Source organism: Passer domesticus, chromosome 2, assembly GCF_036417665.1.
Source record: "Passer domesticus isolate bPasDom1 chromosome 2, bPasDom1.hap1, whole genome shotgun sequence".
Taxonomy (NCBI): domain Eukaryota; kingdom Metazoa; phylum Chordata; class Aves; order Passeriformes; family Passeridae; genus Passer; species Passer domesticus.
This window is the reverse complement of record NC_087475.1, coordinates 67,197,432-67,224,261: the sequence shown is the minus strand read 5'-3', so window position 1 is coordinate 67,224,261 and position 26,830 is coordinate 67,197,432. Positions and strand designations below refer to the sequence as shown.

The following is a 26,830-nucleotide window of genomic DNA, read 5'->3' as shown; positions in this document are numbered from 1 at the left end:
GAGTATTTAGGAAAGGACCCCAAGCTTTAGCCTCCATGCTAGGCTGCGTTCTGCATCTTAGCCCTTGTGCTTGTCTGCTCACAGCTAATCCTGCTCAGTAAAGTAAAAATGGTGCTTACAACCTTCTTTAGCAACATCTGTTGCTAACTTTCTTGTCTTTCTGCCTAACAGACAAGGTCTTTCTCTAGTAATTTCCCTTTGCCACTAATATATTTACAGAATGTTTTCTTGCTGCAGCTTTGCCAGCTCTTTCTTGTTTTGTATCAAGTCCTTCTGATAATGTCTCTACACACGAGCACTACTCTTTTTCAGACATGTTCAAAAGCTGACCTAGTACCCCTTTTTTGCATGGCTCCTTCAGTTTCTGAGTAATGAATAGCTTGTAATTAGGCAGTAGCAATTATGGCTATCTATTCTTTCCGAAGAAACAGCGTGTACTTGTGCCCTAACAGCATGTCTTTAAGAAACCACTACATCTTCTGTAGTCAGACATTGACGAATTCTTTGATTTTGTTAAGTATGTTTTTGAGGCCATTGCTAAATAGCTACTTTCATCCAATTCACCACTCTCTCCATCCTTTCCTTTTACTCAGAAGCAAATACAGAAGACATTCAATATGAGTTACTTTCAGAAATGCCCATCAAAAGAAGTGCCGAAATTTGCTAGTCTTTGCATGTTAAAATACTATTTTCTGGAAGGTGACAGAGCTGGTGAAGTCCCCCTGAATACTTGGGAACACAAATAAATAAGAACTAATCTACTTGAGCAATCTGAAGAGAACTAGAATCACTTTTTTCTTCTTCACTGTACCTTTAGATGCTTTTCAACACTGCCCAGTGGATTAAGCAAAGACATCTTCAATACAGAAAGAATTAATCCTCTCAGCTGTCCTTGTTTTCCCTTTAGTAAAGTATTTATTCAACATTTGTGTCATAAAAATTACTGCACTTACTTGACTTGAGTGGTTGACTGGTGATTCTCTCATGAGATCCCACCTGGAGTAGTGCATCCAGATCTGGGGTTCCCAGCACAGGAAAGAATGGACTCCTTAAAGCAGGTCCAGAGAAGGGCTACCAAGATTATGAGAGGGAAGGGACACCTCTCCTATGAAGACAGGCTAAAAGAGTTGGAGTTGTTCAGCCAGGAAATGAGAAGGCTCTGGGGAGACCTCATTGTGGCTTTTCGTTACATAAAGGGGGGAATAATAAAGAGGGAGAGAGACTTTTTCATCAGGGCCTGTAATGATCAACAAACAGCTTTAAAATGAAAGCAGGTAAAGTTTAGATTGGTCACAAGGAGGACAGTTTCATACAATGTGGGTGGTGAGGCACTGGAACAGGTTGCCCAGAGAAGCTGAGGATGCTGGGGATCCCTGCAAGTGTTCAAGGTCAGATTGGACAGGGTCCTGACCAACCTGCTCTAGTACATGTCCCTGCCCATGGAAGGCAAGTTAGACCAGATGATCTTTAAAGGTCCCTTTTAAGCAACAACAAAACAAAAAAAAAAACCCTATGCTTCTGCTAAATAAAGTACAATTTTGATTTGCAATTATATTTATTTCCTCTTATTTCAAGTATATCAACAAAGCAGCATACTCATATTCTTGATTCCAGGCTAAAACAGGAAGGTATTTGGTCCTCACTACCACCAAATAAGAATAGCAACACTTAATGTAATATGAAGAAAACAGAGTAGTATACTGGGAGACTTCAGCTCACTTCCTTTCTATATAGATCACAAACATCCCATCATATCAGGATGTGACTTTTTTTGCATTAAATCAGTGACTGTTTCATGGAGCAGCTGATTAGGAAGCCTGCAAAAGAAAATGAAATCCTTGATTTAGTCCTAAATATAGAGCAGCTCTTTAGCTACATGATTCTGAAAACTCTTCCATGCAATAGATTCCCAGATGGAGCAATGGAGAAGAAAAATAAACCTGAAGTTGCATCCAGCTTCAGAGACTGCAAACACAAGAAGTAAGGAAGCTTGTTAAGAGAATACGAAAGAGCCAGATAAAGAATTTCAATCTTTGCAGGCACTGTGGAGATTATGAGCAGTGATAACCAGAAAAACCAGGCAGGTACATATTTCCTATTAAGTAAAACCTAAGAAAGAAAACCAGACTGGTTAGAACAGCAGAGTAGGAGTGAGGTTACCTTCAAAAAAGCTGAATTCAAATCCAAATAGAAAAACACAGCTCAACAGATCACAAAATATGGGAAATTAATGTAAAAGCACACCAAGGCAGGCAAAACAAACAAAAGATATGATGAACAACTGGCAGGCACTAATGACAAATCTTTTTTCAAGCTTATCACGAACAGGAAACCTGCCAGAAACTCCAGGAGGCAACTCATCATCAGAGTAGTTAGGGAAGACTCAGAAAATAAAGGCATTACAGAAAATATATCAGGCAGATTCACTGCAGTATGAGACACTGGGGAGCCTCTGTAAAGAACCTTAACAGAAATATGAACATTGGTATGAGTCAAAGATAAATGTTAATGTTTGAGCATGAAACACCAGGGGAGAAAAAAAAAACAAAAAAAAAAAAAACCAACAGAAGAGGGAGTATAATAATATACCAATAGTATTTGTGGATGGTATCTGGATTAGCAGGTCAACAAACTCCAGTGCATTTACATGTCCTACTTCCAGATACTCAAATCTGGAAAATAAGTCTTAGACAAGAGACTGAAATTAATTTTAAATGAGAACATTTAGGCATGAGAACAGATGAAGGGATTATCCCTACACCTGCCAAACTAAGGGTCCACAAGTTGCAAAGTGAACTCAGCAGCTCAATTCCCTTGTCTTCCACTGCAAGGAATCCCAGGCCAACAACTTAGATACACACATCTTGGTTCCTGAATGTTAAACTGTATCTTGCTGACTGTAAGTACCCAGGTGTGAGAGTGTGAAATGAAACCCGTTTTGTATTAAAATAAAATACTTTTCCCTCCTATAAAGTCTGAGTTTTTGTCACATGCTCTGATATTGCAACATTATTTCTCAGGATTCCCTTACCAGGACCCCTCCTTCTAGGGGTCCCCGTGGACGTGTTTGAAATTGCAATGACTTTGAGTAAAACCAGCAGGAACCAACAAAACAAACACGAAGAGCTCACAAGACCAGATGGCACTCAACCCAGGCATCCTAGCTCAAGCATGAAATTGGTGAATTACTAACACACAACGGTGTGTCACCTCTCAATTAAAACTTGGTAGTAGAGGACTCTGGTGGAAAAGGTGACAGACTTTTAAGAGACTGTGGGCAAGACATTAAACCTGAGATTTGTGCTGTATCTACTAATAAAAACTGCAATGAAGAATTGAATTAGGAGCTTTCTGGGTAAATATAATCTTGTTGGGACAAGTCAGCATGGCTTTTGAAATGGATAAAGAATTTCAATCTGGCTGCTGGAGCTCTAGACACAAGCCAGTGCAGAAGCCTAATCTAGTTCCCCTCCTTCAACAGACTTTCAAGAAAGAATTTCAAGGTCTCAAGGTAATAAATGAAAAAGGTAAACTAGAAAAATTTTCTCTATTTGGCTGGGATAGAATTAATTTTCTCCAGAGCAACTGGTATGGGACTATGTTTTGGATTTGTGCTGGGAACAGTGTTGATAATGCAGGAATGTTTCAGCTCTTGCTGAGCAGTGTTTACACAGAGGCAAGGCCTTTATTGCCTCCCACCCCACCAGGAAGCAGGCTGAGGGTGCACAGGAAGCTGGAAGGGGACACAGCCAGGACAGGTGACTCCAAGTGGCTAAAGACACATCCCCTACCACACGGTGTCATGCTCAGCATATAAAGCTGGGGGAAGGCTGACAGCAGGCTCCCGCCCAGGGACTGCCTGGGCATCAGTTGTTTGGTGGTGAACAACTGATTTTATTTGCACCATTTATCTTTCTTGGGGTTTATTTTCCTTTTTGTTACAATTTATTGCCATTACTACACTTTAATTATTGAACTGTTCCTATCTCAACCCACAAGACTTTTACCATTCCAATTCTCTTCCCCAATCCTACAGGGAACCAAGAAGAAGGAAAGTGAGTGAGTTGCTCTGCAGTGCTTAGCTGCCACTTGGGCTTAAACCAGGACAAGGAAACAAAGATTTTATGAGAAATGAGTGCATATGCTATAAAATGGCAGGTAACAATCATTATAGTTAAATTAGGCATACAGGAAACACAATACTAAGTTCACAAAGACAACTGTGAGCTTGAGTAAACAACTACCTGTTAGGAGCAAGAGCTTGATAGTTATGATGGACAGATGCATGGAAATATCAGTCCCCTGCTCAGCAGAAAGTTAAAATAGGAAATAAACTGTCAGGAGTCATTAGAGAAGAAATTTCAACGAACACCTGATAGAATTTCAGAAGGACAGAGAAGGACACTTTACTCTCCAGAATAAACAAGCCCTGGTGGATGTTCAGAGCTGCTTGAAGGAACGCTTTCAGAAATTTCCTCCAGAAAGGCTGGGTTACCAGAGCACCTTCTCTTATATTCGCAATACAAAAACAGAGCATAATCGAGCTTTTACCAGATTTCCACTTCCTACCTTCCTCTCTTTCACTACAACCACTGAAACTATCAGCCAAACAGTTTCAGAGAAGCATCTGCATTAGCATCATTCCCCAAGTTTTCCCCAGAACAGACACATGTCATAAAGATTGTTCTATTGATCTGTCTGTATGCATTTTCCTATCACAAGCTAAACAGTGAAAATAATTATATCAACATGTCCTGTGCTCTGACAGTTGTTTTTTACTGCAGGTCAACAAATGTAATTAGATGTTCATAGGCCAGAAAAAATTCCAGAAAATCTAATTCTTTTCTTGTCAATTACTCTTTTGAGACACACAGAATGAATAAAAACCAAAACCACCCTGCTAGCTCTGATTTTTCCATTGAAAAATAAAAATTCTCCAGCTTTTTCAATTATAAAAAAGCACAAGATATCCCTTATCTGCATTCTCTTCTGTTATACTCAGTTTTAGGCAGTCTACTCAAAAACACGTCAAAAAAGGTTCTCTATACATTAAAAAAAATCAGATTACTTCTAAGTACTTAAATCAAAAAGGTCCTATGAAGTTCCTATTTGACTGTCAAATCAATGTGCTCAAAATTCAAATAACCACAAAGGTAGCCCAAAACTTCCTAAGGTAAAAAAAGAGGAAAATCTTCAATGGTTAATTAAAAAGAGTATATGGATAAAATTGTGTGAAGCAGATTTTCCAATTTTTTTTTTTTTTCTGAAGCATATCATCAAGCAGCTTAGAAGACAAAAAAGCATTAAAGATTCTCACATAAAGCTACAAGAGTTCTGAAGCCACATTTTCTAGACAGAGAATGACTACAACAAAATTAAGGACAGAAAAATTAGAGCTGCCATCACTGCAACTAAACACCTCTGAACAGCCCATTATTTTTAAATTCCTGGGCAAGCAGCATCCTCGGTTTGCTCTTCATACCCTGTAACTGTGTCACCTCTGCTGGTATGGGTGTGCTGAAACAGGTGTTATATAACTCCCTCACTCCAAAGTGGAATAAAAAAATTAAAAAAAAACAAACACAAATCCAAACCACAAAACAAAACCCACAAAACAGGAAACCAGCAATTCCCAGATATGCTGTGCTCCTCTAAAGAGCTCTATTATGACATTGTTCCTGGCATGGATTTTCAAGTAGCAGATTCCCAGCCCTTTCTCTTCCCTTTGCTTCTAACAGCATCCAGTGCCAGGCACGTCCTCCAGCACTGTGGTGATGCTCTGCCCTGGCTGTGGCCCTCCACAACACAAACATTTGCATGCACTCTGGTAACCTCAAGCTCCACTCCATAAGGGAATAATCCTCTCTTGCAGGTTCAGCTCATCTCACCTTATAAAAGGTCACAAGTTATGCCTTAGAAATGCCTGTGTTTTTTCACTATTACAACGGTTTAGACAGTCTTAAAGAGAGGAGAGTACAAACATCTGAAGTGAGGCAAATGAATCTCACCTGAAGACAAACTCATGGCCATGCAATGCCCCTTCCCTTCCTATTCCGGGCCAGGCTGCCTAAGCTCCTGGTTGCATTCTCCTTAGGTCTCCAACATCTGTAAGTTCTCACCCTACAGATCCTGAGAGCTGAATTTAAATTCTTAATGAACTTTTTGATGAATACATACATATATAACTTCATAAAGATTCCAGGTCATTAGTCATCACAAAGAATCAAGTCTCAAAGAGAAGTATACATGCAGAGCCATTCCTGGGGTTTTCCTATTTTTGAGTCAATAGTATCCAGCCACCATCCCATGCTTTGGAGTACTTTAAAAATTATCATATACAAGTAAAAATTAGATACTACATAGGAATTTGTCAGGGAGTTAAGAAAAAAGGGGAATTCAAACAGAATGGGACTTTTCTTTTTTGCAACAGAAAAGGGTTAAGTCCAGCAGCAAGAGGGGAAAACTACCTCCAAACAAAATATAAATACTATTCTATAAGTGCTTCCAACCAGCTGGATCCTTTCAAGCATCAGTGAGAAAGTAATCCTGTTCTAAAAGGGGTAGAGTTGTATTGTCTCCTCCTGATAAAGACTCAGTAATCCAACAGATACTGAGGTTTACCTAGCTCTGTACTCATAATTGAGTAAAATCAAGAACTATCCAGTTCCCACCTTTTGCTCCTTTTCACTTCTTTCTTGCCTCAGTCAAACATCATACAGAGCTGTAACTTCTCAACTCTAATTCACTAGTATCAGTCTTTCAGAAAGTGAAACAGTGGAAGAGTTGAGAGAAACTACTCATGAACTTGATTGTTTCACCATTAACTGATCCTTTCCTCTCATCTGTCAAAACCATAATCACCATTTTCCACTGCAGCACTTGCTTTGTAGATTGTCTAATTCAGAAGATGCTTTTTCTCTGCCCTCTGATACATTAAACAATACCACACATTGCCACTTTAGCTTTCCTCTTTCTGATCTATATTCAAAACAGAATTGTGAATTCTATTCCAAAGGTCAGAAAGAACAGCAGCACTTTTGTTAATTCCTGGTCTGAACAGTCCTTTCCTCCTGCCCAGAACTGCAGGAGCTAACCTCATACAGCTAGGTGTGAGGCTGTACCAGAAGCACATCAATCAAATGCCAAAGTTAGTCAGTACCACATTCTCAATGCCTGTGTTTTTACAGCTGTAAAAAAACTCTTCTTTCAACTTCAACATTGATATATTTTCTACATCTTTGCAGATACTGTAGGTACTGAGGTTTCAGAATACAAGCTGGTGATATTACAGAACAGACAGTATTATATCCTGAACAATTTGCTATGGGCTATGCCTCAGTGCTCCAGAAATACAGTAAGTGGAAACAGCAAAATCACTCTGCATTAGTAGGAATGGCTCATCTTATTTAAGAATTCAGCAAGGGATCTAGTTTCAACACTTTCTCCTGTTTATGCTTCAATATCACATATACAGACAGCCAGGAGCAGAAATCCCTATGGTCTGCTAGCTCAGGTAACTCTCCACAAAGGCAGCAGCCACTGGAGCTCTGTATTAAAACACTCCGGAGCCAAAAGGGCAGCTGCTAACGGGACAAGCAGATGCACCAGCCTTCTGCCAGCTGGTATAGAGGGACAGCAGAAACCCTTGGAGCTGGTCTGCCACAGCTGTGCCAACACCCTTTACTCCAAGAGATTCTGCTCCAAAGGAAAAGTGGGTTTTTCACAACAGCATAACAGCATGTAGCATTCACAAAGTAGTAGTAGCTCACAAAAACTGCTGAAGATTTACTCTGCTCTGAGATAGTTACTTAGATGTATCTCAATAATTCATTTCCCTATGTAAACAATATTATTACCTGTAATCAAATGGGAATCATCTTTGTCTAGAAAACATCATAGTCTAGCACCATTCTTTGGGCCCTATTACAGTATTTTTCTGATCGCTTTAAAAAACTCTGTTGAAAAATGAGTTTACTGGGAAATGGATGGAAGAGCTTCTATCTTGTAAGAACTTTTTCTGACCATCATATACAGCACTTGCAGATCTACACAGTCATCTGTATTGTAACTTATTTTTGGCTGATGAGACTGTTAGATGTGCTTCAGCCATTCCTTCCTCTGGTTCTGTATTTACCGGTGCTGCCAACCTGAATTTCAATTACACCAAAATACACACAATGCATTTTTCAGTCTCCTGTGTTAACAACATAGATGGTTTTTATCTGGCCTTAAAATCCCAATGTGCTGCAGTAACAGTCAGAGGTGATCAAGTGGGATAAAAAGTAAATAATGAAAGCAAATATTCATATGAAGCCCTGGCACTGTATGCCTTTAGTTACTTGCCACTTGAAGCACATCACTGATCCTGCCATTGGCCAGCTGTGCCATCCAAGGCTGGCACTTCCTTTCCTGTCTAAGGAGAAAGAACTATTCCAACGGGCTGCAAACTCCCTGAACTTTAAGCAGCACTAAATGCACTAAAGCTAAGAACTTTCCTCGAGGCATTTCTGCAAAGTCATAGAAGACATATGATGCTTGTTATCATTTAACATAGCTTTATCTAGAGACAAGGTCACAACTATGCCCATCTTCATGTTACTTGTCTGCCACCAAAACACCATCTTCTTAGAATAAGGTTACTTGCTACTCCAGTACGATGTTTTACACAGTACATCATCTTCATTTCAGAAGCTGAAAAGGTCACTCAGCAAAGAGAGGTTGCTGAATAGCCTTTATTTAGTTTGGTCCTATAAGCAGTATCTCTAAATTTTAGTCCTCTACCCCAGAGGCACACAGTGGCAAAGAGATAAATAAGCTGAGAATTTTTTGAAGGCTGATGAAAGGAAACAAAGAAGCTTCTATAAAAAAGGCAAACTCCACATGACTTCACCATACACAGAGCATTACCAGTCACATGGGAGCTCCCTCCTCAGAAGCTGTGGTTGAAGGGAATGGAGCTGGAGACACATCTCCTTCCCAGCAGGCACAGTCTGCTTATCCCCATACACAGAGGTGAGCTGTTACATACCACTGTGAATGCATAGTGGTATGTAATGCACCATCAGGACTAAGAGATCAATTAACATCCTATTCTGACCAGAACCCTCTCCTTCTCCCTGCCTTTTCCACCCTTTGTTTCCCCCTTTTTAATAGAACAACAGTATTAACTCACTTCTATAAATAGAAATGCTCTTCTCCAAAACTTGGCAAGGAATGCTGTATCTGGAGTAAAACTCCCCATGCTATGTAGCAGTCTCACACCACCTTGATGTGGGAAGCCTCATAAACTATAGCTCTGACATGAAGAGATTTCTTCATAAGAAAAAACTTCAATGCTCGTTTCCATAAGAAGTTCTTGTAATTCCACAATCTGGAGCACAGACTCACCATTTGGTTAAGAATCTACAGCCAAGTTCACGACTTCAGAAATTCTTGTGAAAAGCCTCTTAAATCTGAGCAAATGAACACAATTCAAACACATCCAGCAGATATCTGCTAGGATGTGGTTTCACCAACTGCAGCCAGCACACATTAGTGCTGCTGTCATGTGTCTAGTCACATACTAGCCTTCCACCTCTGGCCAGCTGTAACACTTTCTCCCCATCCCCGATTTTGTACTGGGATTACTGGTGTTGGGATTCCAGTCAGCTATCTTCGAGTCCTGGGGCTGGCACAGAAGAGACAAAGAGAAACAGAACTGTATCATTTGGCAGCACTGCTGACAGAACCCCAGCCAAACAGGAAACTGCTTTCTAGGATGGTGCTCTGTGTTGACAGAAAATCTCTGGAGATTTGATCTGGATGAAACATGTTAATTATACCACATGAACTTGATAGTAGTAGTAAAATCCTATCTCTCTATGACACTAAACATTACAATCTTAAAAATTAGTCTGAGTTTTAGAACCAGAGAAATGTCTAGTATAAGTGTAATGACCACTACACCTGCTCAGAGATAAATAGGAAAACACCTAACTAAAGAGAAGCAAAAAAGTAAGAATATACTGAAGGGCCACAAGAACATGAAGTGAGAGATTCAATAACCATTTTATGCTCCAGATTTAAAAATATAACTAACAAACAGCTAATCCAAGAAACTTCTTTGAAACTGTTTGGACAGTGCTATGCCAGGAGGTCATATTAAAATAAAAAGGTCTGTTTTATATATATTTGACTTTAATGACAAATACCAGAACTCATTTATCTATCTACAAGTCAAATCTGAACTGAGTATGAGCCTTGCAGGCTCGTCAATTTCAGTATATTCAGCTCTTTAGGGAAGTAGCCCTTACACTCTTGATCCCCAACTGCTGGATGCTCCTCTCTCTCCCAAATCACTTTGCCAAGAAAGAAGCTTTGTCTACAAAGACTGATGGGAGAGTGAAAGAGGACTTCAACCTTTCATATGTCTCCTGCTATTGGGCTGCCTTCCTGCATCTGTGAACAACACCCCATTTTACACAAACTTTCTTTTGCAATCATGTACTTGCAGGATCCTTTCTTATTATCCTTGATTTCCTATATTAAATAAAGTTTCTCCAAAATTCTCCCTAAAAATAGTCCAATGATGTGTTGATTTGTTAAATCATCATGGTTAGGGATGGATTACGAATCTTAATGTACAGTGAAAAAATTACAAAATTATTCATTGCCTAAGATAACATGTAGCTTCTAAGCTATATGCTAAGGCAGTTTACGTAGCAGAGTGTAAGCAGTGCTTGTTCATGCTGAGGCTCTGAAGAATGACTGGGAAGGTACGCACCAGAGCTGAGAAGCTGAAATGTAGGATAGAAGATTAGATTATTCCAGGAATTGCTTGGTAGAAACCAATGGAAGCCAGCATGAAGTCAAGCATCTACCTTAGGTCTCTTTGTATTAAGCAGCTTCTGCCGCTCAGGCCTCGTTTTTTAAATCTCTTATTTCTATTTTACTATACTTCTGCTAAGATCAGGAATTAGATTAGGAATATGAGGACAATATTAAGCAGAAGGTTATAGTCCCTGGCCCTATTACAAAAACAGTGTGATGCACATTCATTCAGAATGTTTGAACCGGAGCTAGGAATGGAACTGAAACTCCAAGGCCAGCCCACTTTCCTACTGGCTTTCCTTACTTCCTTCTCTGAAGGAAAATCTTTATATGGCTCACTGGAACTACTATTTGACAATCTCTTTTGAGACTTGAAGATCCTGTACCTTCCCCAGTTCCCCCTGTGAAGCACACCCTGGAAAAAAAACCCATTATATAGATCTCAAACTGTGTCTGCGTTTACTTATATGTACTTTGTTCCCGACACTACCTCTTCAGCACAGGCTGAGAAACCTGAGCCTTATAGCCGAGTTTAAAAGAACAATCCTGCAAAGTTTGTGATCCTTTTGGCAAAGACAAATAGTTTAAAAGGTATTTAGGCAGCTAATGATGCTGTTAAGCACCTAATAAGGCTTTCAGATTAATACTGGCTGCAGGCAGCCAAGTACACATAAACATCTTTTAAAATCTTGCCAAGAGTGCCAAGGTGTTTCTGAAAAGTACCTGCAGGAGCCCCACAAACTCCACATTGCCTCGAAGCAGAGAAGCCTAACCATTAGTTTACAGGCCACTAACTAGAAGATTTGATGTCTCCTGCATTAACTACCAAATCTGGTTCCAAACCCTATGTTGCACGATATGCATTTATTTCTGGTGCATCTTAAAATTATTATTTAAAAGACTACTGTAATCTCCAGTATTTTTATCCTGACAGAACATGAAATTTCTTGCTCTAGAACAAAATTTTAGACAAGACCTGAGAACAGGGGATAACCTTTGGAATGTAGTCAAAAGCCAATAAACTTTGGAGATGAGGGACAAAGAATCCCCATAAAAATGCAAATTGCTGTATGAAGTGAAAATGCACCAAGGGGAGAATGTACCAGCAGGAGCCGAAAGAACACCCCGTGCTTATTACACACATTTTATACTCTGCTGCAGGCTCACATGTTCTCACAATTCTTTCAAGGCTCTGTAGTATTACATATGGTTTTCATTTTTATACTGCACATGCACAATGCTTCGTTTTTCATACCAAAACCCTAGCTTGCACTTGGGGGACTAACTCCTTCCCAATGCAAAATTTTAATCAGGAGTCATGCAATATTTGGTAATTTCCCCAAACCTCCTGCTTCTGGTCTCAGGCAATTATGCAACACTTGTTCAATTTAGAATTGAGCATGCAGTGTGCAGTACCAGGGAGCTATTAGCTATTCCCAGCTGAAAGTCTGGAAGAGCATCTGGTGGGGTAAAAAAAGGCAGGGGATGAAGGGGATGACAGGGAAAGGAAGTGAAAGTTCCATATTTTTTTAATTTTTAAAATAAGCATACCACTTTGTAAGCTGATCGCGATCATTTGGTCTTTCGTTTTCAAGTGTCTGAGATAAAGAGACTGATATCACTATATCTCAGTCTGAATGCTGAGAAAGCAGCCATGCTAAAATAAACAGCTTTTTGTCCTGGAGTTGTACGTGAGGATGAATACAGCAAAAGACATTATACATTAATATATAGCATAGACACTTCATTCAATACAAATATTTCTTTTCTGACAGTGAGCCCAAAACCAAGATTAAAAGCTTGTCTAAAATATCACACAAGACTCAGAAGACCTAAGTATAAGAGACCACCACTGTTCTGCAATATGGCCAAGATCAGCAGAATGTGAAAAGTTGTCAGTTTTCAGCTAGACCCTGTAGTTCTCCATGTACCTGCCAAATGGTGATTCACAGCAGAAGAATTCTGCAAACATTGTACAACAATCACGAGAAAGCAACCAAGAGAAGCATTATGGTTTGAAGCTTAGATCAAAGGCAAATCAAGGCTGAGCTATTATAAACAACTGATTGATTTAATGTAGAAACATGATGACTAACATTCAGTACACAAGGTAACAGATTAAAATGTTTCCCCCTTTCTCGGTTCTTATCAGCAACCAAGAAACTGTAAACCAACTAATTAGGAGAAATCCAACTCGCATTCTGAAGATATACACATAACCCATGTAACTCAACTCACAAAATAAGGATCCTATTAAGGATGACTACCCCAACCACCAGAAGCAGTTGCAGACACCTTGCCAAGGGACATCCAGCTGGTTCAAAACATCCTGCCATTCACAGCCCTTCAACACTGGGCTTCTTGGCCTGAGCCAACAGCAGCCTTCCAAAGCTGTCATATGCTGATGGTGAACAGAATCTGAAACTCATCCCTCCCAGAAACAGCCTGGAGATAGCTGCAGCTCTGTCAGCTGTGCTTATTAAGATGCAGAAGCAGACACACCTGCCCAGCATAGCCACTGGGAGTACCCTGCTGCTTATAAACTTCAGCAAACTGAGCCAGTGTGCCAGTCTAGCTTCCCCTTCAAATTTAAAAGCATAATAAAAAAAATCCATGAACTTCAGAAGCAAGGAACAATGAAAAAAGGGAGCATTTTGCCTGAAAAACTCATTCATTGCAAGACTCCCCCTTGAAAGCAACTGTGAATATTAAACACAGCTTCACTTTCAAATCACAGGATGGGCTTTTGCCACTGCTGTGAAAAACTAGCAAAGCCTGTGCATGTTCAAAAGAAACAAGTATCTCTGAAGTCTGGTCATTATTGCAACCCTTCTCTGCTTCCTTTCAAAGAGGACACAAAAACTGTCAATATCACCTGTTAATCCCTCAACCAAAGGAGCAGGCTTGTGGGCAATCTAGAAGTTCCAGACTAGTGATTAAACAGAGTAGTATGGTACCCTGCCCTGGAGCTTTTCCCCATATATACACCTTAATAAACCCTGGAAGCTGAACCAAACCAGACTTAACACCTCTAAGCCAACTTCGAACCCTAGGAAGCATAGTCTCCTTGTGTGTGTTTTAATTGTCAGTACTATAAGATGGAGCTTTTGTGATGAGCCAAAGCCATTAAGGTCTCATAAAGTATATTAAAAAAGGAAAGTCCCAAAAGGCAAAAATTGCACAAGTTTATATTACAGAAATAAATTTCTGTCCTCCTACTCCTTATCTTGCTGAGGTCATCCCAATTTACTAAGAATTCTTTCTGTTAATCAAAATAAGATGTACAGCCTAATGCAACCAAATATTAGCTACTATTTAAAATGGTAGGAAAATGACTAGTAAGCAAAAAGGTACATCAACATGATAGTTAAAATAGCAAGACCAGCACTTACCTGTACCCATTCGTCGGAAAGGCTCAGTTCAACAAGCTAACAAATACAGAGTAACACCATGCTGCCTCAGAAGGCTGCAAACATCTACCCTTCTTGTTCTTTAGCCCAACCTTTTATACCCTCACGTTAATGCATTTCACCTGTGTGCCCCCTGTTCCCTTTCCTGACTGGTCAGTGCACCTGGGCACACCATGGCTCATTGCCTTCAGTGCTGTTCACCTGCCCTGCACAGCTGCACCCACTGGGGATGAGGCTGGGCCGCAGCCCCACTCCCAATTACCACAACCTGTGTACCTACAAATAAAACGTCCTTTTTTATAGGATATTAAAGAAGTTCACCACACCTATGCAGAGCCTTAAATGAAGCAGCATGCAGAACTGGAGAGACAAAGAACAAATATTCTAAACTATAAATCTATGGATGACTCATGAGATTTTCATCAACTCATACAGAAATGTACGCAAAAAAGTTTCCCCAAAATCCAAACATCTGAGAAGCCATGCGGGGACTAAAGAAAGGATGAGTCCATTTTCCGGAGCTGAACAAAACAAGTAGTTTTTGGAGCCTTTTTTTTTTTTGCATTATATTGTAAACACAATATCATATCCCTGATTTCTTCTAACACAAGACTTGATTGGACTAATCATTCAAGGCTAAAAAGGGTCAACAGTCTGTTACATGCATAGATTCTGCCATATTGCACAGCTGATATCAATGTCATTAAATCAACAGCAATATTGTATGAGAGTAACTTTCTTTTAATAGTACATCATTCAAATCTTTAGACAGCAAGTACTGACAACTGACTAAATGAAATTCCAGTCACCTGCTGTTTTTTATTGGTATTTCAGAAGAGTCTCAATTCTGCGACAACATTCTTCTGAATTACTCTCACGGGGAAGTTTACCCAAAGAGATTTCTAGGAAGTTATTTATTTGGTCATATGAATGCCTTTCTTAAGGCAATATTAGCATGCTTACAGAATTTTCTCACAGCTCAGCTGCAACACATGGCAAAGACTATATCCAAGCTTTAGCTTTTTGAATTTTAAGATGTGCTGTGAAATAATCATGGTTAAATTCAGCATCTCTTTCTCTCCAGATACTTTGGAGGCAGTGTAAAAAGATACTGGTTCTTACCTCAGACTGGAATGACTGTAAGCTTCATTAGGTAGCACAAACACCTTAAAACCATCATTCAGTTCCTTCCTATGAGACTGAATTATTAGAAAACTGGACTGTTGAACAGAGGCACTGTCCAACTCTAGATCAAAACAAGAATACATTGATGGTACCAAAAGCTGGGAGGAGCCACCAGGATAGGGCTGGCTGATGTCCCTTTTGTGCCAAAAGCTGCAGAGCCACAGCCGGGCTGGGAGCACATCCTGCCAATGTGAGCACACCAGACAACATCAACAAGGCACAAAGCAACCCCATCTCATCTAAATGTCACCAACCTGGGGTTTTTTTCCCCCATTCAAGCCCTCTTTTTGAATACATCCTTTTTGGCAATTACAGAGCTAGCAAAAATAAGGACTTCTTCAGAAATTGATATTCATGTATTCAGTAGTTTGTTCAATTTTGTGAGGGTAGGCAGTAAGGATAAATGGAATATAGGACATACATTTTACATAAAACATTTGTGTGGATTTGTTGTATCAAATCAGGATTTTAAAGACTGTTATGTAAGAGGAGGGGAAAAAAATGACAGTTCAGCCAGGTTCTGTACAATCTGCATGACTGATCTTGTTTACATAAAGATCTAATAATAATTCAGACAGTAGCACTGAATTGTATTGCAATGTCATTTGCTCTCTTGTAAACAGTATTTATAACAAGCACCCTTATTTAATAAATATTTAAACAGTGCTCACTGACTCTTCAAACAACCTGTCTGGTTGGAGATTAGAACATCAGAGCATCTCCTTAAGTCTACAGCTTGAGTGCTGCCCTGCATCTGGTTCAAAAGGACAAGTTTAGGTCAAATACTTAATCCTGTTGCCTGGATTTGATCAGTCCATGCTATAACTTTCACATTAAGTATGATTTAGCATCTAATTGATTTATATAAATTTTAGGTAAATCATGCCTCAAGTGACTTGTAAAGCTATTCGGGCAACTGCAAATTATTGTAAGTACATTATGCAGAAAAAGAATTTAATGTTTCCCACTTAATAATACCCAAAAGGTTTTTAAAGAACATTGTAGGGCTTGTATCATGAAATTAAGTATCTGAAAGAGAGAGCAAGCACAAAGAACAGGCTGCTATTTATGCCGTTCATTAAAAGATAGGCAACTTCCTCCTTTATATTCCAGTGCATTCTTCTTCTCTATTCAAAGCCTACAGATTACAGCAAAAAGTGGTTGAGGACTCTGTTTTGCCCTATGAAATCCCACCATCATACCCACTGCTTTATTCCCAACTTGAAAAATTTGGTTGGTTTGCTTAAGGTGCAATACCACACCTGAGATCTGATATCTAGGTTTTCAAACACATTATTAAAGTCAAGTTATTGCTCACTCTGATTTCCAGTATTTTTATCTGTTCTCACAGCTCTACAACTTACCTGACAAACATCTTCACTATGAAACACCAGATTATTTTATTACAACAACACAGGGAAGGTTTGAGCACTTCTGTACTTATATTAGAAACTAAAATCAGTAATAATGGTAATAACAGAAGTCAGAGATAAAACTGCACTCCAGTGAGTAATCCATCAAACTGAGAGGAGCAGGCAGAGGCACCAACTTGGCTTCAGAGACTTAACTCCAGTTTTTCAAAGCCAAAGCATTTCTAAACTAAGCCAACTGAAGTCCAGAAGAGCTCTTGAGAGTCAGCCTGCAGACACGCCAGTTCACAAAAGGAGGGCTAGTGTTGCGTGGTAAAGGACTTTTTAAAGTGTCCAAAAACTAGAAAGTCATCATTCATCATTGTGCTTTTTGGCAGCACTTACCTTAGGAGGCTGTATTTTGCTCGGTCCTTGGGAAGGCAAAGTGGCTACAGGTAATGTTGCTTTTAGCCTAATCCATAGAACCAGAGATACTACCAAATTTCTAACTGCTCAACTTTTCCTTGTGCTTTGTCAGCTGCCTTGAAATTTCAGATTCCTCCTGACATTTTAGCTAAAAAGGACAACAACTGCTCTTGGCCTCTTTTCTTGAACACCTGTGGACAGACAATGCTATGCAACGGCTTTTCTCCTTCACAAGAATATCTACATTTCTGCATACAAAAAACTACTTTGTATTATACACTTAACTCCCTCTCGTTGCAGCTATTCCAAATACTGCAGCACTCATGTAACACTGTACAGGAATGGCCCTTCTTTAGAGAATCAGAGAAGAGGCAGACTAAATCTAAGCTGTAGATTCTACATTAAGATCAAAAGACCCTATTTATTTATCTACACCAGTCTCCTAGGCAGTGTCCAATTCTCTCACTCTTTCACAGAACAGGTTGCATCACTATGTCTATGTGTGATGTACAATATTTTATCCTGATTACCACTTAAAAAACTAAAGGCAAATGAATATTCTCACTTGAAAGTATTTGTATTATTTTTTAACAAATTCCAAATGAATTCTTTAGAATTAGGTTACTTTGAGACCGTGCACTCAGAAATTCACAGCCATAGAACTAACAGCTGGAAGGCACCCTCAAAAATAAAATTTTACACTAATGCAGAATCATGACTCACAATATGATCACTCTATTTGCATTCATTTTAGAGAACTGATGACAGGTGTCAGTTTGTGCTTCTTAAAAAGAAAAATCAGATGGGAATCCAGATTGTAGTCCTACAACAGGTCAAAAAAGGAAAAAACTTTTAGAGCTCCAGAGGGCCCAGGGAGCCAGGTATCTAAGTGTTATTCTAATAGTGCTACTTTTAATCCTGTCTTTGCAGGATACAGAAGGAGAACATTTAACTGCTGACTACAAGCTACAGAATTGGGACTTAGTGTAAAAACAAATCATTTTTTAACCAGAGAATAACAGGATTTCCCGTACAGCCGGTTAACCTGTTCTCAAAACATGTATTTTCCAGTGCTATATATCCACATAACTATTGCATCTCTCCACAGGCATTCTGTAGCTGTGTGTAACAGGAGGCTTGTGATGGTTTAGTTCCATTAAAGAAACCAACACCTCAATTACACTTAAAAAAAAATAAAGTTCTAACAGTCAATATGGAGGCCACACTGCATGGAATATCAAGCTTTTGCTTCCACTGTCTATTAGTGCCAAGAATGAAATCACTCCACAGCAGTGTCCCTGCCCTTTGTGCGGCAGAAGCTGTTTCTTGGCAACCAATGCAGACAACTGAGTTGCCACGGAAACTGAAGAGACTAATTTATAAAAACTCTGAAACAAAGCAACTATACAGGCAGCCCTAAATAGGGTGGGTATATTCTGTATTACTTCCTACAGTGTTCCCACCATTAAAAGAATCAGAAATGAAAATACTAAATTATTAGTTGCAAATTTCACTATTTCTGTAAAATGAGACTTAGAAAGAGCTAACATTTCATCGCATCAGCAGCCAGAAGCCTGTTTCTCCCTTTGCTTCAAGCTGGCAAATACACCTGAAGATTTATACTGTAGTTGAAGAGGAATGCTTTCCATGCCAGCTAGTGTTTTCTCTTTCAGGGAAGAGGAGGGCTGATGGAAAATGGCACAGAACAACGGTTGAGGAGTGTGCCCAAAATATGTGCAAGCTGGATAAAACAAGTGTTAACACAGTGAAAAGGCAGAACAATGGTGTGCATCATAAATCACTTGAGCTAAGAAACGTATGTTCAAGTTTCTTATTAATTTATAAATATTTATTAGTAGAAAACATTTTCTCTTTTTTAGTAATTAGAGACATGCCAGAGATGGCCAGCTCTGAATGCATTCTAACCACAGTCACATTTTGAGTATGTGCACATGGAGAGCACACTCAAGGCATACATTTTTAGTAGGTGAGGAAAAGGTGAGGAAAATACAACCACAAGGTGAGGAAAATACAACGACATGCTGCATTTCCCAGTAAAGGAAACCAATAGGACAACAAGTTCTCTCTTCAAAGAGCAAACTAGTTCATTCAGCTGCCTAGCCAGGCCAGTTAACTCCCCAGAATGATACATTCCAGAGAAAGAGATGAAGAGAGCCTGCATGCATTTGCTCAGGGACAGTGTCTCTGACAGCAGGTGCCCATCAATGGGCACGGGATGGATTGCCCTCCTGCCATGTTAACCTCAGACCTCTCCAATTCACCATGACATCTGCAGAGAGTTCAGGTTAGGTAGCAACTATCTGTTTAGTGACCATCTGACTACTGCAAAACACAGCACCAGTGATAGGAGTCCTGGTTCTTCACCTCCTTAAGGGGAACAGCCCACTTGCAGCCCTAAGGACATCAACTAAAGTTTATTTTACTCAGCCATAAAATTCCTCAAAGTGATTTGAACTTCTGGAAAATCTCTTATTGCTCTTTCAATTTTTACTTAAGCAGATTAACAGGTACAAAACGTAAGTGAAGACTGAAATAAATAGTCCATAGACTCTTTCCATGAGAAACTAGACCAGAACCTCAGCAGTTTAAAAGAAAATGCATCCTCTTCATGCCTTCTGCAAATCAAAAGTCAGTCACACAACTGCACTCATGCTCGGCTATTCAATGAACTGTGAAAGCCAGTGTTATCAGTGCTGATTATGACCAAGATTGTCAGGTGTGTAAAACCCAGTGGAGCTAAACAGCTGCTCTGGAGAAATGCTGCACATCAATCAGTCATTGTAATTTATAAATTAAAAAAAAAGAAAAGCATCCCAAATGCACAGGTCCTTGAGTTCCCCTAGTTTATTACCTTACCTATTATGTAAACAATGAAATTCTGGACAGATTCCATTAATTTTCATGGAATAGTGAAGTCATTTTTGAGCTATAAGGTCTTGGAAGATGTTTCTCCACCGTATGATATTACACACCAACAGCCTATTTCCCAACACAGACAGGCTTACCCTAAGAACCTGAAAAACACTACTATATACAGTTTCTCCAGAGGGTTAGAAGTAAGTAGAGGATAAAATTTAATTTTTATAGCTTGAAGGATTGGTGTTCCAAATATTGCCTGCAAAGTTCTCTCTACTACAGTGCTCTAACAGACCTACGACAACTTTGAGCTATCCTTAGAGAAAGCCATAAATATCAAACAAGACACAAAGAATTTGAGTCCTTTTAACCAGACACTGAACAGACCAAATTCTCTTGACAGAAGTGTAAGATAGCTGGATGAGTTTCTCACACATCTCAGAAGTGGCATTATACTTCAACTCCTTGTCTATTCTGATGCCTTAGAAGAATCAGAGGCACTGTCACCTTAGCTAAAAGCCAAGGAAGGTGGGTAGAACACATTCTTTACTCTTTATAACCTTTGTCCTAAAGTGTCAGAAGTTTTTATTAGCTTGTGGGCTGTTAACTTTTTTCACTGAAATACATCATTGCACATTCTCTGCTCTTTGAAGATATAGGTAAAGATGCACTCTATTACAGCCCAAAATTTCTTCTATGGAAGCCATTGCCTGGTAAGTCATCTTAAACTTCCTAGCATCTCATGAAACCAGTCAATAAAATTGCACCTAGATACTTGACAGCATTATACTTAGAAGACATTTTCCCAACAGTGGGTGAAAAAGCCATTCTTTACCACTTAAATCCATTCTTTACCACCTACATGAATTTAGTTTACTCAGCGAAGAGGTTGCATCTCCAATTTTTCATCAAATTATTAACTTGTTGGAAGAAGGCAGCTGTTGTGATAAATGCAGTTTACTGCTTATTTTGACAACTTCATTTTCATTTCAAAGACATCCAGTGGATTAAGGACCCATTCTTATTCTGAAACATTTTGGCAACATCCAGGTGAACATGATGCCAGGTGGCCAAGAAGGTAAATGGCATCCCTGTCTGATTCAGCAATAGTGTAGCCAGCAGGACCAGGGCAGCGGTGAGGACACATTTTAAATCCTGTGTCATTTTGGGCCCCTCACTACAAGAAGCACACTGAGGTGCTGGAGCAGGTCTGGAAGAGGGCAATGGAGCTGGGGATGGGTCTGAAGCCTTATGAGGTACAGTTGAGGTAGTTGGGAGTGTTTAGGTGGAGAAAAGGAGGCTCAAGGAAGACCTTATCACTCTCTACAACTCCCGGAAAATAGGCTGTAGCCACGTTGTGGTCAGTCTCTTCTCTCAGGTAACAAGTGCTAGGATTAGAGGAAATGGCTTCAAGTTGCATCAGAGAAGGTTTCAATTAGGAAATATTAGGATATTGGAATTCAATTAGGATATTAGGAAAAAAAAATCTTCACAGAAAAAAGGCTGTCAAGCACTGGAATAGGCTGGCCAGGGAACTGGTGGAATCACCATCCCTGAATCATCATCTATTTAAAAGAGAGTTAGGAATATTGGTTAAGTGGTGGACCGGGCAGTGCTGTGTAATTGTTGAATTCAGTGATCTTAAAAGGCTTTTCCAACCTAAATGATTCTGTGATTCTATAAGTAGTAACAAACATTAGCCCAGTCTCTCTGAAAATGAGGACTTTCAGATTTTCTATATCTCTAGAGATTGGCAGCAATGGTAAAATGATGAGTGTATTGGTGACAATTTTTTCCACAGCCCGAAAAGATTTTAACAAATATTTTAAGAAAGTGGCAGATTGTTTGCTTTTATAAGTGACAGAACAAGATCAGAGAAGAACTAACCCAAACTTCCCAGTAACTTTTTCTTCTCCAAAGACAGCTGCACATGCTATGCTATATATGAAACTATTTCCTTATAAAGCCATCAGTCATAGTTAAAGGACTAGTCCAGATGAGCTTTGTTCAGTTTTAGTTTTTAGTTCCCAGATAAACCAAACTTCACAAATCTGAGGGAAATCTGACCCATCATAACAAGACGTAGGGAGAAGATAGAGGGTGAAAATCCACAAGAAACAAGTAACTGGGATAGTACAGGGTTTCTTCCACAGACAACACTGACTGGAAGAAACAAACAAACAAAAAAAACCTCATAAAAAAATCTGCCTCCCTATTTTTTTCTCAAGAGAACCAATGTGCATGTTGGATTGTGGGTGTATGTGTACACAAGCAAACAAAAGAGCTCCAACCTGCCTTTCCCACATGGTCACATTACCAAGTAGCAGAGATTGATGCAGTCATCTCAAAAAAAATGAAACCTGAACTATGCAAGGCCTGTAAAAAAAATTTAAAATATCTTTTTGGTGTGGATCAACTGTATCCTTGTTCAGGAAATAACTTTACATTTATTGGGAGAAGGAAAGAAAAACTCCAAGCCAACTTTCTCTCTGCTTCCCTGTGCCTTCCTTATGTGACAACATCTTCCCTGTAGGAAGGGAGAAATCTAGGAAAAGAACAGTTTGCTCAGCTGTTTTGCAGGGTTGGTAACTAGCTGAAGTTCTTGCTTCTCCTCTATATGACAATTTAGAAGCAGGGTAATGATGTCTGAAGAAAGTTTCACACAAATTTTATGAATGAGAGTAATACCAAAAAAAGACTGGTTAATTTAGTTGACTGTTCTATTGCAGGATGTGTCACAATACCTGACACTTGTTAGCATTAGCCAATTGACTCAGAATGGAATTATTCACAGCACTTACATCTTTTCTGAGAAAGAAAGACTGATAACATGAAGCACACAGAATACTTTAAAGTCATGCAGAACATAGCTGCCTAAAGGGAAGAACTCAAATCATGGCTCCACTAATAAGACAAACTAAATCTGGGCTACCAAGCCCTTTGTCTACTAATGTTTTTATTTGAAAAGCCCTTAGCTTCGGCTACAGCTTTGCCAAAGTCACTTGTGATGTGTCATAAATACTTGGATATATCACAGCTTACGTTGATGGCAGATAACTCTCTAAATTAGTGGTTTTTGGAAAAAAAGGAGCATCTACCCTTCTAGGGTCTGGAGTCCTCTCTTCCTCTCTTCCTTCTATGGGATGCATTTACTTGGGATTTGCCAGGAGACAGCTGCTTCTCCCCCTGCAGGGACTACCAATAACCCTTCTACTCCCAGAGCTCCTGTGAGTTTCACAGAATTGTAAATTGGTTCCTTTTACTGACCTACATTTAACAGAAATTCCTGTGCAAAAGGCGAGTCATCTTTTCATGTCTCTTCAGTAGCTCTGTGCTGCTTTCTAGAATATTTTCTCTCCTTACTATTCCTCTGTGTTGCAGTCAGCTTCACTCTTGCAGTCTCCTAGCATCATCCAACTGTCTTTATACTTTATACTGTCCTCTCAATTTCTATTATCTCCCCTCACAGAGAGCAGTTACCTAGTCTTATGCTCAACTTTATGTCCACTATTTAGTAATCAGCATACCTTTCTCTACACTGCTATTTCTAAGTGATTAAGTACTAATTTAGAAAGTAATTATATACACCTTGATAAAGGTAAAATGGCTAGGTCTTATTTTGCCTAAGTGTCCCATTTATCTGTTATCCATAATTTTCTGCCTAACACTGATTAGGACTGCAAAGGTGGAGAAGTGGAATCTTTGTTCTTTCTAATGCAGCACACACCCACTGCACCTTGAAGAACTGTTCCAGCTCTACTTGACAAGCTGAAAATTACTTGCTACCTTTCCTTATCTTGGAGGGTTTTTTGGTACTAAATTGAAAGGCTTATTTCCAGGTAGTAATCTAAACTAATACAGAATAAAGCTAAGGAAACTTACTACACATTTTTAGTGAGGCTTTGTTCCCAAAGAACAGAAATACTTACTGTACAGACAGACTATCATTGATTTGGTAAAACCTTCCCACACGCTCTACCTAGGTTATTCTAGGGGAGAAAATTTGGAGCTGTAAAGCAGCTTGTCACTTCAGGATTTCAGAAGTCATGACAGACTGCTTTAAAAAAAATAAAAGAATGGGGAAAAAAAGAAGGTAAGCATGAGGACTAAATAATAATCATAACGTTTCTGTTTCAGTGCTGCAGCAGGAGAGGATGCCGCAGTTTGAAGCTCAAGCCAAGGGAGAGCCTCTCCTAGCCAGGGGAGGAACTGGGAGCAGTGGTGAAGAGCCTCAAGTATCAGACTTTTTTTTTTAGAGCATCCACCTCTTAATTTCAGTGTTCCTTCTGATTATTTGCCTGTAAGTGAAGCAGGCAAAGTTAAAACTTCCCTCTTCCTACAGAGGTACAAAGTGACATTCAGTTGTTCCTCTCCTCCTCCTCCTCCTGTAACATTTAAGAGAACAGTTCCTACTGAATGCTGTGAAAAATGACTGGCATTCAGTTGGACTCCGCACAAGAGAAACCAGAGCTAGATTTTCTTTTCTAGGACAGCCCTCCTCCATCTGCAGATGGAAAGGTTAGTTTTTTACAGGGATGCCGCATTTAAAAGCTACTCCTCCTACAGTGTCATTGAAGACTTGCCAGAGAAAGGAAAGTCTCATCCTTTCATGCTCATCACCTCCCCCCACAAACAACCAAAGGATGAAGCACAGCAGGCTCTATACCAGGCCACCTCATTTAAATACTGCTGCTTAAATGGGACTTAAATCAAGCTGCAACATAATTTTTTTGAAAGCATTTTTTAGGAAGATGACATTCCTACAAATACCATTAATCTATAACAACCCCTATAAATCTTAACCAATTTTTTCTTTTGGTCCCACATTTAAAATTCAGTAAATGTTTTAAAACTGCTTTTAGCTTCATAGCATCATTTCTTGCTAATGTCTTCATGAAATTGTCTGATTAAAAATAAATTCAAGTGAATCACTTTTTATCAAGTTTTCTTGAGTAAATGTATTTGTTCTGACAAATACTTTACCTCAAAATATCACACATTGACTACTGGAATTCCTATACATGATTATAAAAGGTTTTCTTTTATTTCAGTCTTCTGTTCATATCAAATGTTCATCTCAAATTTATTTGCTGTTAAATTCCATTAAAAAAAAAAAATCACGTATGATGTTCCTGGTCCTTAGCCAGTTAGAATATCCCTGTTCTTCCTATTTAATCCTTAAAATATTACATCTCTCTCAACCTTTGCTTGTGGTACTGATGGCCAATCTATGCTAATATTAGTCCAATTTTCTTCACACAAGGCACAGAATTTTTAGTTTGCCTATCCCTGAAGAAAAAAGCAGATGTGAACAATTGTATTCACAAGGATGTTAAGTGCAAAAGCACTAAACACTTCTACATGCATGCTCTCCCACCAACTCATAGCAATGCAATGTTCAACACTTCTTGTGTTAAAAATCTTCATGTCATGCTCACTGCTATCTTATCTGGTTTCTGTTTCTCTCTCCAAAAGGCCACTCGATTATTCTTTTCTACATTAACTGCTTCATATTTGCTTTATTAAATTTTACACTGATTGCAGTTCATGCTCCTAATTCATCAAGATCACACTCTATTTAAACAGATTACTCCAGAGTATTCACAATGCTCCCAAATCTGCCCCAGAACAGATGTGTTCTGGTTTAGAAACTGAAACATCCAAATATCATTTCTTTTTCTCTAAGACATAAAGGCAGCCTTTTTTTCAACAAATGTACAGAACACTGAAGGTGCTGGAGCTCAGGAAGTATTTTTATGTAGCAAGAATAAAAGAATTACAAAAGCATTTCAGACAAGAATATGGGCTACTCAAATGAGAGGAGATAATAAACCCTGCTAGCACCATCATACCTACACAGGGGCACTGACCCCACACATGCTTATGGAGCTACAGTAAACAGTGGAAAAAAACCAAACAAACTACTCTGTATTAGAGTCAACAAGGCCATATATGGACTTTTTAAATTATTGTGAATTTCTGTATTTTTTAACCTTTTTATTCTTAATCAGGGAGACAGAATTATAGCATCCATGAGTTAATTCTTGTGTGAACACAGGGTTTCTCATTATCAATGCACAGTGTGCCAGGACCATTCCCACAACACAGTCACCTCCCTCTCAAAGCTATTTCCTCACCAAGGAGCATGCAAGCATGCCACTTAAACACTCCATAAACTGCATTAGCTTTAGCTCAGATTTTGTGTGGGTGTAAATGCAAACACAGATTTCATACACGGGAAACAGCAGAAGGTTAAAGAAATCTTAGTTATAAGCGTACAAGACATACTAACAGAACAAAGGCTGGACTACAGAACTGTCATGTGCTCAGGAAACCATTTCACACAGAAACTCCACAGAATGCACAATTTTCAGAATTTGCTAGATTTTAAAGAAACAGGAGCTATGACTAGGAATCAAGGAAGGAGGTAATACTGAAAGACACAAGAAATTAAAAAGTCACATAAAATTAAGGAGCCTCCTAGAAAACCTTGAGAAATAGAAAAATAATTCAGAGGTAAATAAGAAAGGGAAAATGAGACCACGGGATATTTCAAGGATAACTAGAATAAAGGAAGAGCTAAGGTTTAGCTTCTGGATGCATGGTATATAGCAGCAGCTGCAGTTTGCAATTCAAATTAACGTAGAACAGACATATAACCTGTCTGCAAGGGAAGGCAGGTGAAGGTATTCAAACAATAGTCTATTTAAAAAGTGAACATATCCATTTTAGGCAATGTCTGTCTTCCCTCCCTTTTAAGCAAAGCCATCTACT

General features: G+C 39.1%; 1 protein-coding gene and 1 long non-coding RNA gene across 5 annotated transcripts in view; both read right to left on the bottom strand.

Annotated features, from left to right (window-relative positions):
- LOC135294137 (uncharacterized) overlaps window positions 1-14,305 on the bottom strand; it is a 55,116-nt gene extending 40,811 nt beyond the window's left edge. Inside the window, exon 1 of the long non-coding RNA XR_010356292.1 lies at window positions 14,202-14,305. This is a non-coding gene — a long non-coding RNA (uncharacterized LOC135294137). The remainder of the gene's footprint in view (window positions 1-14,201) is intronic.
- The window catches only part of DCLK1 (doublecortin like kinase 1), a 231,016-nt gene that overhangs the window by 180,935 nt on the left and 23,251 nt on the right, over window positions 1-26,830 (bottom strand). The window lies entirely within an intron of this gene.